The sequence below is a fragment of the Cupressus sempervirens genome, chromosome 9 (genome assembly GCF_028749045.1).
Source record: "Cupressus sempervirens isolate cs-2001-9-10 chromosome 9, ASM2874904v1, whole genome shotgun sequence".
Lineage (NCBI taxonomy): Eukaryota > Viridiplantae > Streptophyta > Pinopsida > Cupressales > Cupressaceae > Cupressus > Cupressus sempervirens.
Genome location: NC_143126.1, coordinates 820,496,756 through 820,509,517, shown reverse-complemented (window position 1 = coordinate 820,509,517; position 12,762 = coordinate 820,496,756).

The window sequence follows — 12,762 nt, the reverse complement described above, 5'->3', positions numbered from 1 at the left end:
CAAGTACATAATTTGCAAAAAGTTGTTCCTAATTAGCAGTAAACTTGATTTCATTTGCACTCACATGTGCAAAATCCAAATGAAATACACTCTTAACCATAGCTTCCACATATCATCTTCTACATCATACTAACTTTGCAACTCTTAGCTTGGTCTCTAACCTCAGTTTTATCTTTCTAATACTTGATCCTCGATAGAAAATTTATTAATTCAAATAGGATGAATCACATACAATAACTGACTTCAATATTTCACCAAGTGCATCAAAATACCATTCTTTTAATACTACATGTGAACTTGATGGATCTTTTTCTTTGACAAATGCATCTTTGAATTCTTCTGCATGTTCCTTCAATTCATCTTTCTGACTATTGTCGCTGCTATCATTCCTTCTAGAATTTATTTTATTGATCCTTCTATAATTTGGATTCCTGTTGATGTTCCTCATGTTCATTTTGAAAAATCTTGCTATATGACCAAAATTGTTGCATGAATGACATACTGGTGTACTTATTCTCTAATTAGGTCCATTTTGGTTAATTGGTGCTCTACAATTTCTGGCAATGTGTCCAAAGTTATTATACTTGTAAACAAATATATGATTCTTTTATCCATTAGGTCTTTCTCCTCCATTAGATGTCCTTTCACTAGATCTCCTACTTTCATTACATGTAGGGTTAGTATCTCTAAGCATTCTACTATTGTTACTATTACTATAAAATCTAGGTTTCTTACAATCATCTGCTTTATGACCAAAACCATGACAATTATAACAATAATTTTTTTAATAGGTTCAAATGACTTACTTGTATAGTCTCTCTTCATATGACTAACTCCATTACATATAAAGCATCTACCTTTAAATTGATACCTTATCTCTTTAGCTAATTCAACTTGGTCTATCTACTTATGTTCATCACTTTTATCAGGTTGACTTGCTTGTTCAAATTCTTTAGATTGACTAGATTTAATCTCATTTTGATCAATCTTCTTGGGTTCAAGATGTTCAAAAACTAGATCTTGTTCTACTTCAAATTTCTTTGCTGACTTCTCTTGAATGAAATATCCAAGACCAATCTTATCACATGAAGGTCTCTAAAAATATAGTTGATCATCAAATTTCTCACTACTAGAATATAACTTTTCTAATTTTGGTTGGTCTAGGTTAACTCTCCTTTCATAATAGTATTATATTTATCAAGTTTTGCTTGCTCTATCTTGATAGATTCAAGTTCAGATGTTACTTTTGTATGATGGTATCTTAGATCTGCATTCTCAGATTCCAAATCTAATTGAATCTTGCTATCATCTTTCTTCAAGCTTAGCTTTAGTTCAATTACCTTCAACTCATGTTTCAAAATTTCATTTTTATTCTTTAATTTTGATACCTCATCACTACCTTTTGTTTGTATTATAGGTTCCTTTCTAAATTTGAGATAATCAATCTTGTCTTTCAATTTCCCAATGCAATCTTTTGCATCTTCATTTCTTTATTTCAGGTTATCTTTTTCTTCAATAAGAAGATCAATCTTCTCAAGAGCTTCTTCAAGATTCTTCTACAATTGTTCCATATCCATAGGGATCTTACTCAAAATGTTAAGCCTCTTTAGAGCAACTATTCTCTGATACCAATTTATAGAAATAGGGAATACTGAGAGGGGTTGGGGGAGGGGGTGAATCAATATTTTACAAACTTTAGCCCAAAAATGAATAATGTTAATTGCCTTATAACTTGCATATGTAATTAAACTAACAATGTTAAATAGTAAACATAACCATGCAATAAGAGAACTCATAACACCATTTTTTTTTAACTAGGGAAACCTTGGCCAGGGGAAAACCTCAGTGGAGATGGTACCGACAAAATGATTCACTAAAAAAAAGTATCCTATTAAGGATGTTGACCCTATTAGGAGTCTATTACATACAGTTGGAAATATAAGAGGAGTAACTAAGAGGGGAGGGGTGAATCACTTACCACTAAAATAAACCCCAGATCTCTTAGATGTCAATTGAAAACATAAACTTTGATTAAGTTGAATTATGATGTTACTTGATAAACACATAGGCACTCGGTTAATACTAGCAAATGTTGTAACTCACCAAACACTGAAATAACTTGGCAACTACTTAACATAAAAATCTTAAAATATTATCTATAATTAATCTTGCTTAACTTAGTTGCATACACATAAGATAAATAACATGAACACAAGTGACACAAAGATTTAACGTGGAAACCCAATTTGGGAAAAACCATCAATTGCAACTATTTACTAATTTTCACTGTTCTGAAGTGAGCCTTGTTAGAAGCCAACCCTATTAAAGGTCACAAAACACACTGTGAGGTGTGAACCTGCTAGTGGATTTGAGCACCCTGTTAGGAATGGCCTTGTTAGAGGTCTTTAGACACTTCAATCTAGAAATGCCACCTTGTTAGAGGATTTACAAATATCTATTAAGCCAACTTTGTTAAGAGATTTAGATAATTTCTATAATGGTTATGACCTAATTTCTAATGCAACTAAATTATTGATTATAGATCTCAATTCTAGCTTGTATACTTGATCCTTCATGATCGAGTGTATCTTTGTAGCTCAACAAGGATATTCTACTTATCCTTCTAATTCACTTCCTCTAAGCATCTTGAAATCTTCTATTATGTCCCACACATTCAATCCTCAACTTGACCTTACATCTATATCTTACACATTGTCAAGTCAACTTGAATATAACTTAGAATACTTAATATTCATCTCCTTAGTTGGGTAGAACCAACAAACAAATCAATTGAAATCAATATGCCAAAACAAGAAAATCCTTCATCAGGTGACCTTGATCAGTAGACACTAACTCAAAATGATTTTCCTATGTTAACCAAGTAAACTTGGTTAACACTACATATTCACAAAGTTCCTTTGGTAATCAAGTGAGCTCGGTTAACACTGGTTCCATCCAACTTTTTCTTCATTAACCGAGTGAGCTCAATTCACACTCAATTTCTAAAAACTTTTATTTGTCACCCAAGTGAACTAGGTAGATATTATCTTTTGAACTTGGCAACCTCTGGAATGCTTAACAGACACAAGAAATTATCCTCAATGCTTGAGTGATCTCGACATACACCAAGTGGCAATATTATGATATTTTGTGTAACATCAAAGACAATACACAATTAATTAATTGTTTTTAACAATCTCCCTCTTTGGCACTGATGGCAATACAACATGTCATAATATAATAAAATATTAGAGCAAGAATAAAGTAAGGAACATATGCTTAGTTTCATTCTGATTCTCATCCATTAGAACTCCCTCTATCAATGTGAGGTCCCTCTTTCTTTAGTTTCCCCCTCTGTCAGCAAATATATGCCTTCAACATCTTCTTTTGATAGTACACTTCCCTTCTTTGATATTAGACCAAGTTCTTCCTCTTTGACATCTCTGGAAGTAATAAAATTTCTGTGAAATATGTACTCTCCCTCTTTATATATATATTTTTGTTATATGATAGTAAACTCTTCCTCTTTGACATCTCATGCCAAAGACAATATTTAGTGAATATCAATGTACCTTCTATATTGATTCATATGCAATGTGCCCTTTTTAATATTGCATCAACTATTTGATCTTCAACATTCTTTGGTTGATGCATCACTAAACTGCATTTAGTGAGCTTTAGATAGGGGAATGACCTCTAACTTACCTCTTAGATACAAAAATGCATCCTTAGGTAATGGTTTAGAGAATATGTCTGTAATTTTCTCTTTAGTATTCACATAGTCCAATCTTACCTCTTTATCTTGTACCAATTCTCTCAAAAAATGATTTGGTTTCGGTATGCATTATAGGATTCTTTGATATTTTAATTGCACTGGTGTTATCACACAACATAACCACTAGATCCTTGATTTCTATTGTCATACATGCCAACAATTGCTTGAACCAAACAACATTTGAAAAATTAACTGCTACTACCACATATTTTGCTTCTGTTGTGGACTAAGAAATACATTTTTTCTTCTTGCTTATCCAAGACATTAGTCTTTTATAGAACACTCCACCACTGGTGCTCTTTCTATCATCAACACTTCCTGCCCAATCAACATTTGTGAATGCTTTCAAGTCCAAATTGCCTCTTTTTTTGTGCAATAATCCACAGTCTTCAATACCTTTTAGATACCTCATCATTCTCTTGATTACCATCATATGATTTTCTTTGGGATTTTCTAAGAATCTTGCCACCATACAATTTGCTAATGTAATATTAGGCCTTGTGTGCACTACATATTGTAATTTTTCAATCATTGATCTATATGTGGTCTAATCTACTTCTTTGGAATCATCATTTTTGGAAAGCTTATGTCTAGTGGACATAGGTGTTCGAATTGGTCTTGAATCTTCCATGTTCCAAACTTTTTTAGTATCTCCTTGATATATTTGGATTGAGTAATGTAGATACCATCTTTCTTTTGCTGGATTTGCAATCCAACAAAGAATTTTATCTCTCAAAACATGGACATCTCAAATTATTTACTCAGCTCTTCTAAAAATGCCTTGCATAATTCATCATTTCCTATAAATAAAGTGTCATCCACAAATATTTCAGCCAACACAATTTTCTTGTTTGGTCCTTCTTTGATGTATAGTTTGATGCTATCATTTGTTCTTTGGAAACCAATCTTTATCAAGTAGTTATGAAGTCTTTCATACCAAGATCTAGGAGCTTTCTTGAGATCATATTATGCCTTGTGTAATTTATAGACCATATCCTTTTTTCTAGGATCCACACAACCTTCAGGTTGTTCTATGTAAACTTCCTTTTCAAGAATGCAAATTTTACATCCATTTGATAAACTTTAAATCCTTTATGTGCTGCATATGCTAGTAAAGTTCTAACACCTTTTTAATCTTACAATAGGAGCAAAAGTTTCACCATAGTCAATACCTTCTTCTTAAGAATAACTTTTACATATTAACCTTGCTTTGTGTTTGGAAACTTCTTCATCTTTATTTGGTTTATTTCTGAAAACCAATTTTGTGCCAATTACATTTTTATCCTTGGGTCTATGAACAAGAGTCCAAGTCTTATTCCTCTCTATTTGTTCTATTTCTTCATTCATAGCCTCAATCCAACTTTCATTATCCAAAGCATCTTTAACATTTGTAGGTTCAAATTTAGTAAGCAAACATGTACCTTTCAATTTGTTTCTTGTCATTGTTCTATCTGATTTGTCTCCAATGATTTGATTAGGTGCATGGTGCCTTTTGACATATCTTGCTAACACAAATACTTTAAATTTAGAATTTGTTCCACTAACCTCTTCATGATCTTCTATATCAAGCTCCAGTCTCACTATTTGTGACTCGGGTCCATCAGACTCGGTTTGCTCCAGCAATAGCTTGGTAGCTTCTAATTCTGACTTGGGTCCTTCAGATTATGACTTGAGTTGCACTAGTTGCAACTTAATAGCTTTTAGAGACTTTGGGCACTCGAGAGGTGAGGCCTTCTGATTTTCAAATAGATTTGGCAATGTATCAGGTTCATAGTAAACAAACCTTCTGTAATTTTCAGGTTCTTTGCTACTTTCTTGTTCACTCTTTTCAACAAACTCATCAATTTTGACATGTACATTTTCTATGATCTCATGAGTTGACAAATTCAAACATTTGTATGCTTTACTTCTGCAAGAGTATCCTAGGAATATGCTTTCATCACCTTTATCAAATTTGCCTTTCCTAGATTCTTTCAAGATATAACATTTGCTACCAAATAATTTCAAGTAACTTACATTAGGTTTGTGGACATATCATAGTTCATAAGGAGTGTGATTTGAGTATTTCTTCAATTGTACTCTGTTCAAGGTATGCACTACAATACTGATTGCTTCCTTCTAGTATTTGATTGCAACATTCTTATCTATCATCATAGTTCTTGCACAATCCATGATGGATCCGTTCCTTCTTTCAACTATACCATTCTGCTATGGTGTATCAAGGGCTAATACTTGTTTCTTAATTCCTCTTTCAATTCAGAATTCGTGAAACTCATTTGAAATGAACTCAACACCTCTATCTAATGATAAGTAGGAGATAATTTCCACAGCTAGTCAAATTGTGATATGAATATCAAGATTTAACTATGTGATTTTTGAGTCAAACTCGATGACCCATGTTTCATGAGTAGTGATTCATCATGAATCCATCTCTCATGAGAATAAATGAAACACTTAGCACTCATTGGATCTAGGTGATGCTCACAGGGGTGAAGCACCGGGACTTCCCGGGAGGTCACCCATCCCAGTACTACTCCAACCTGAGCGCGCTTAACTACGAAGTTTCCTCCATAGTTAAACCCAAAGCTTGCAACCCCATTTGCAGAACCTTCACCAAGTGTTGTGCCTTATGAACCATTCATTAGAAAGCCCCTTAAGCTCATCAATTGATAAGTAGGAGATAATTTCCACAGCTAGTCAAATTATGATATGAATATCAGGATTTAACTATGTGATTTTTGAGTCAAACTCGATGACCCATGTTTCATGAGTAGTGATTCGTCATGAATCCATCTCTCATGAGAATAAATGAAACACTTAGCACTCATTGGATCTAGGTGATGCTCACAGGGGTGAAGCACCGGGACTTCCCGGGAGGTCACCCATCCCAGTACTACTCCAGCCTGAGCGCGCTTAACTACGGAGTTTCCTCCATAGTTAAACCCAAAGCTTGCGACCCCATTTGCAAAACCTTCACCAAGTGTTGTGCCTTATGAACCATTCATTAGAAAGCCCCTTAAGCTCATCAATTAATAAGTAGGAGATAATTTCCACAGCTAGTTAAATTGTGATATGAATATCAGGATTTAACTATGTGATTTTTGAGTCAAACTTGATGACCCATGTTTCATGAGTAGTGATTCGTCATGAATCCATCTCTTATGAGAATAAATGAAACACTTAGCACTCATTGGATCTAGGTGATGCTCACAGGGGTGAAGCACCGGGACTTCCCGAGAGGTCACCCATCCCAGTACTACTCCAGCCTGAGCGCGCTTAACTACGAAGTTTCCTCCATAGTTAAACCCAAAGCTTGCAACCCCATTTGCAAAACCTTTACCAAGTGTTGTGCCTTATGAACCATTCATTAGAAAGCCCCTTAAGCTCATCAATTGATAAGTAGGAGATAATTTCCACAGCTAGTCAAATTGTGATATGAATATCAGGATTTAACTATGTGATTTTTGAGTCAAACTCGATGACCCATGTTTCATGAGTAGTGATTCATCATGAATCCATCTCTCATGAGAATAAATGAAACACTTAGCACTCATTGGATCTAGGTGATGCTCACAGGGGTGAAGCACCGGGACTTCTCGGGAGGTCACCCATCCTAGTACTACTCTAGCCTGAGCGCGCTTAACTACGAAGTTTCCTCCATAGTTAAACCCAAAGCTTGCAACCCCATTTGCAAAACCTTCACCAAGTGTTGTGCCTTATGAACCATTCATTAGAAAGCCCCTTAAGCTCATCAATTGATAAGTAGGAGATAATTTCCACAGCTAGTCAAATTGTGATATGAATATCAGGATTTAACTATGTGATTTTTGAGTCAAACTCGATGACCCATGTTTCATGAGTAGTGATTCATCATGAATCCATCTCTCATGAGAATAAATGAAACACTTAGCACTCATTGGATCTAGGTGATGCTCACAGGGGTGAAGCACCGGGACTTTCCGGGAGGTCACCCATCCCAGTACTACTCCAGCCTGAGCGCGCTTAACTACGGAGTTTCCTCCATAGTTAAACCCAAAGCTTGCAACCCCATTTGCAAAACCTTCACCAAGTGTTGTGCCTTATGAACCATTCATTAGAAAGCCCCTTAAGCTCATCAATTGATAAGTAGGAGATAATTTTCACAGCTAGTCAAATTGTGATATGAATATCAGGATTTAACTATGTGATTTTTGAGTCAAACTCGATGACCCATGTTTCATGAGTAGTGATTCGTCATGAATCCATCTCTCATGAGAATAAATGAAACACTTAGCACTCATTGGATCTAGGTGATGCTCACAGGGGTGAAGCACCGGGACTTCCCGGGAGGTCACCCATCCTAGTACTACTCCAGCCTGAGCGCGCTTAACTACGGAGTTTCCTCCATAGTTAAACCCAAAGCTTGCAACCCCATTTGCAAAACCTTCACCAAGTGTTGTGCCTTATGAACCATTCATTAGAAAGCCCCTTAAGCTCATCAATTGATAAGTAGGAGATAATTTCCACAGCTAGTCAAATTGTGATATGAATATCAGGATTTAACTATGTGATTTTTGAGTCAAACTCGATGACCCATGTTTCATGAGTAGTGATTCATCATGAATCCATCTCTCATGAGAATAAATGAAACACTTAGCACTCATTGGATCTAGGTGATGCTCACAGGGGTGAAGCACCGGGACTTCCCGGGAGGTCACCCATCCCAGTACTACTCTAGCCTGAGCGCGCTTAACTACGGAGTTTCCTCCATAGTTAAACCCAAAGCTTGCAACCCCATTTGCAAAACCTTCACCAAGTGTTGTGCTTTATGAACCATTCATTAGAAAGCCCCTTAAGCTCATCAATTGATAAGTAGGAGATAATTTCCACAGCTAGTCAAATTGTGATATGAATATCAGGATTTAACTATGTGATTTTTGAGTCAAACTCGATGACCCATGTTTCATGAGTAGTGATTCGTCATGAATCCATCTCTCATGAGAATAAATGAAACACTTAGCACTCATTGGATCTAGGTGATGCTCACAGGGGTGAAGCACCGGGACTTCCCGAGAGGTCACCCATCCCAGTACTACTCCAGCCTGAGCGCGCTTAACTACGGAGTTTCCTCCATAGTTAAACCCAAAGCTTGCAACCCCATTTGCAAAACCTTCACCAAGTGTTGTGCCTTATGAACCATTCATTAGAAAGCCCCTTAAGCTCATCAATTGATAAGTAGGAGATAATTTCCACAGCTAGTCAAATTGTGATATGAATATCAGGATTTAACTATGTGATTTTTGAGTCAAACTCAATGACCCATGTTTCATGAGTAGTGATTCATCATGAATCCATCTCTCATGAGAATAAATGAAACACTTAGCACTCATTGGATCTAGGTGATGCTCACAGGGGTGAAGCACCGAGACTTCCCGGGAGGTCACCCATCCCAGTACTACTCAAGCCTGAGCGCGCTTAACTACGGAGTTTCCTCCATAGTTAAACCCAAAGCTTGCAACCCCATTTGCAAAACCTTCACCAAGTGTTGTGCCTTATGAACCATTCATTAGAAAGCCCCTTAAGCTGATCAATTGATAAGTAGGAGATAATTTTCACAGCTAGTCAAATTGTGATATGAATATCAGGATTTAACTATGTGATTTTTGAGTCAAACTCGATGACCCATGTTTCATGAGTAGTGATTCATCATGAATCCATCTCTCATGAGAATAAATGAAACACTTAGCACTCATTGGATCTAGGTCATGATCCAATGAGTGCTAAGTGTTTCATTTATTCTCATGAGAGATGGATTCATGATGAATCACTACTCATGAAACATGGGTCATCGAGTTTGACTCAAAAATCACATAGTTAAATCCTGATATTCATATCACAATTTGACTAGCTGTGGAAATTATCTCCTACTTATCAATTGATGAGCTTAAGGGGCTTTCTAATGAATGGTTCATAAGGCACAACACTTGGTGAAGGTTTTGCAAATGGGGTTGCAAGCTTTGGGTTTAACTATGGAGGAAACTCCGTAGTTAAGCGCGCTCAGGCTGGAGTAGTACTAGGATGGGTGACCTCTCGGGAAGTCCCGGTGCTTCACCCCTGTGAGCATCACCTAGATCCAATGAGTGCTAAGTGTTTCATTTATTCTCATGAGAGATGGATTCATGACGAATCACTACTCATGAAACATGGGTCATCGAGTTTGACTCAAAAATCACATAGTTAAATCTTGATATTCATATCACAATTTGACTAGCTGTGGAAATTATCTCCTACTTATCAATTGATGAGCTTAAGGGGCTTTCTAATGAATGGTTCATAAGGCACAACACTTGGTGAAGGTTTTGCAAATGGGGTTGCAAGCTTTGGGTTTAACTATGGAGGAAACTCCGTAGTTAAGCGCGCTCAAGCTGGAGTAGTACTGGGATGGGTGACCTCCCGAGAAGTCCCGGTGCTTCACCCTTGTGAGCATCACCTAGATCCAATGAGTGCTAAGTGTTTCATTTATTCTCATGAGAGATGGATTCATGATGAATCACTACTCATGAAACATGGGTCATCGAGTTTGACTCAAAAATCACATAGTTCAATCCTGATATTCATATCACAATTTGACTAGCTGTGGAAATTATCTCCTATTTATCAATTGATGAGCTTAAGGGGCTTTCTAATGAATGGTTCATAAGGCACAACACTTGGTGAAGGTTTTGCAAATGGGGTTGCAAGCTTTGGGTTTAACTATGGAGGAAACTCCGTAGTTAAGCGCGCTCAGGCTGGAGTAGTACTGGGATGGGTGACCTCCCGGGAAGTCCCGGTGCTTCACCCCTGTGAGCATCACCTAGATCCAATGAGTGCTAAGTGTTTCATTTATTCTCATGAGAGATGGATTCATGATGAATCACTACTCATGAAACATGGGTCATCGAGTTTGACTCAAAAATCACATAGTTAAATCCTGATATTCATATCACAATTTGACTAGCTGTGGAAATTATCTCCTACTTATCAATTGATGAGCTTAAGGGGCTTTCTAATGAATGGTTCATAAGGCACAACACTTGGTGAAAGTTTTGCAAATGGGGTTGCAAGCTTTGGGTTTAACTATGGAGGAAACTCCGTAGTTAAGCGCGCTCAGGTTGGAGTAGTACTGGGATGGGTGACCTCCCGGGAAGTCCCGGTGCTTCACCCCTGTGAGCATCACCTAGATCCAATGAGTGCTAAGTGTTTCATTTATTCTCATGAGAGATGGATTCAAGATGAATCACTACTCATGAAACATGGGTCATCGAGTTTGACTCAAAAATCACATAGTTAAATCCTGATATTCATATCACAATTTGACTAGCTGTGGAAATTATCTCCTACTTATCAATTGATGAGCTTAAGGGGCTTTCTAATGAATGGTTCATAAGGCACAACACTTGGTGAAGGTTTTGCAAATGGGGTTGCAAGCTTTGGGTTTAACTATGGAGGAAACTCCGTAGTTAAGCGCGCTCAGGCTGGAGTAGTACTGGGAAGGGTGACCTCCCGGGAAGTCCCGGTGGTTCACCTCTGTGAGCATCACCTAGATCCAATGAGTGCTAAGTGTTTCATTTATTCTCATGAGAGATGGATTCATGATGAATCACTACTCATGAAACATGGGTCATCGAGTTTGACTCAAAAATCACATAGTTAAATCCTGATATTCATATCACAATTTGACTAGCTGTGAAAATTATCTCCTACTTATCAATTGATGAGCTTAAGGGGCTTTCTAATGAATGGTTCATAAGGCACAACACTTGGTGAAGGTTTTGCAAATGGGGTTGCAAGCTTTGGGTTTAACTATGGAGGAAACTCCGTAGTTAAGCGCGCTCAGGCTGGAGTAGTACTGGGATGGGTGACCTCCCGGAAAGTCCCGGTGCTTCACCCCTGTGAGCATCACCTAGATCCAATGAATGCTAAGTGTTTCATTTATTCTCATGAGAGATGGATTCATGATGAATCACTACTCATGAAACATGGGTCATCGAGTTTGACTCAAAAATCACATAGTTAAATCCTGATATTCATATCACAATTTGACTAGCTGTGGAAATTATCTCCTACTTATCAATTGATGAGCTTAAGGGGCTTTCTAATGAATGGTTCATAAGGCACAACACTTGGTGAAGGTTTTGCAAATGGGGTTGCAAGCTTTGGGTTTAACTATGGAGGAAACTCCGTAGTTAAGCGCGCTCAGGCTGGAGTAGTACTGGGATGGGTGACCTCTCGGGAAGTCCCGGTGCTTCACCCCTGTGAGCATCACCTAGATCCAATGAGTGCTAAGTGTTTCATTTATTCTCATGAGAGATAGATTCATGATGAATTACTACTCATGAAACATGGGTCATCGAGTTTGACTCAAAAATCACATAGTTAAATCCTGATATTCATATCACAATTTGACTAGTTGTGGAAATTATCTCCTACTTATCAATTGATGAGCTTAAGGGGCTTTCTAATGAATGGTTCATAAGGCACAACACTTGGTGAAGGTTTTGCAAATGGGGTTGCAAGCTTTGGGTTTAACTATGGAGGAAACTCCGTAGTTAAGCGCGCTCAGGCTTGAGTAGTACTGGGATGGGTGACCTCCCGGGAAGTGCCGGTGCTTCACCCCTGTGAGCATCACCTAAATCCAATGAGTGCTAAGTGTTTCATTTATTCTCATGAGAGATGGATTCATGATGAATCACTACTCATGAAACATGGGTCATCGAGTTTGACTCAAAAATCACATAGTTAAATCCTGATATTCATATCACAATTTGACTAGCTGTGGAAATTATCTCCTACTTATCAATTGATCAGCTTAAGGGGCTTTCTAATGAATGGTTCATAAGGCACAACACTTGGTGAAGGTTTTGCAAATGGGGTTGCAAGCTTTGGGTTTAACTATGGAGGAAACTCCGTAGTTAAGCGCGCTCAGGCTGGAGTAGTACTGGGATGGGTGACCTCTCGGGAAGTCCCGG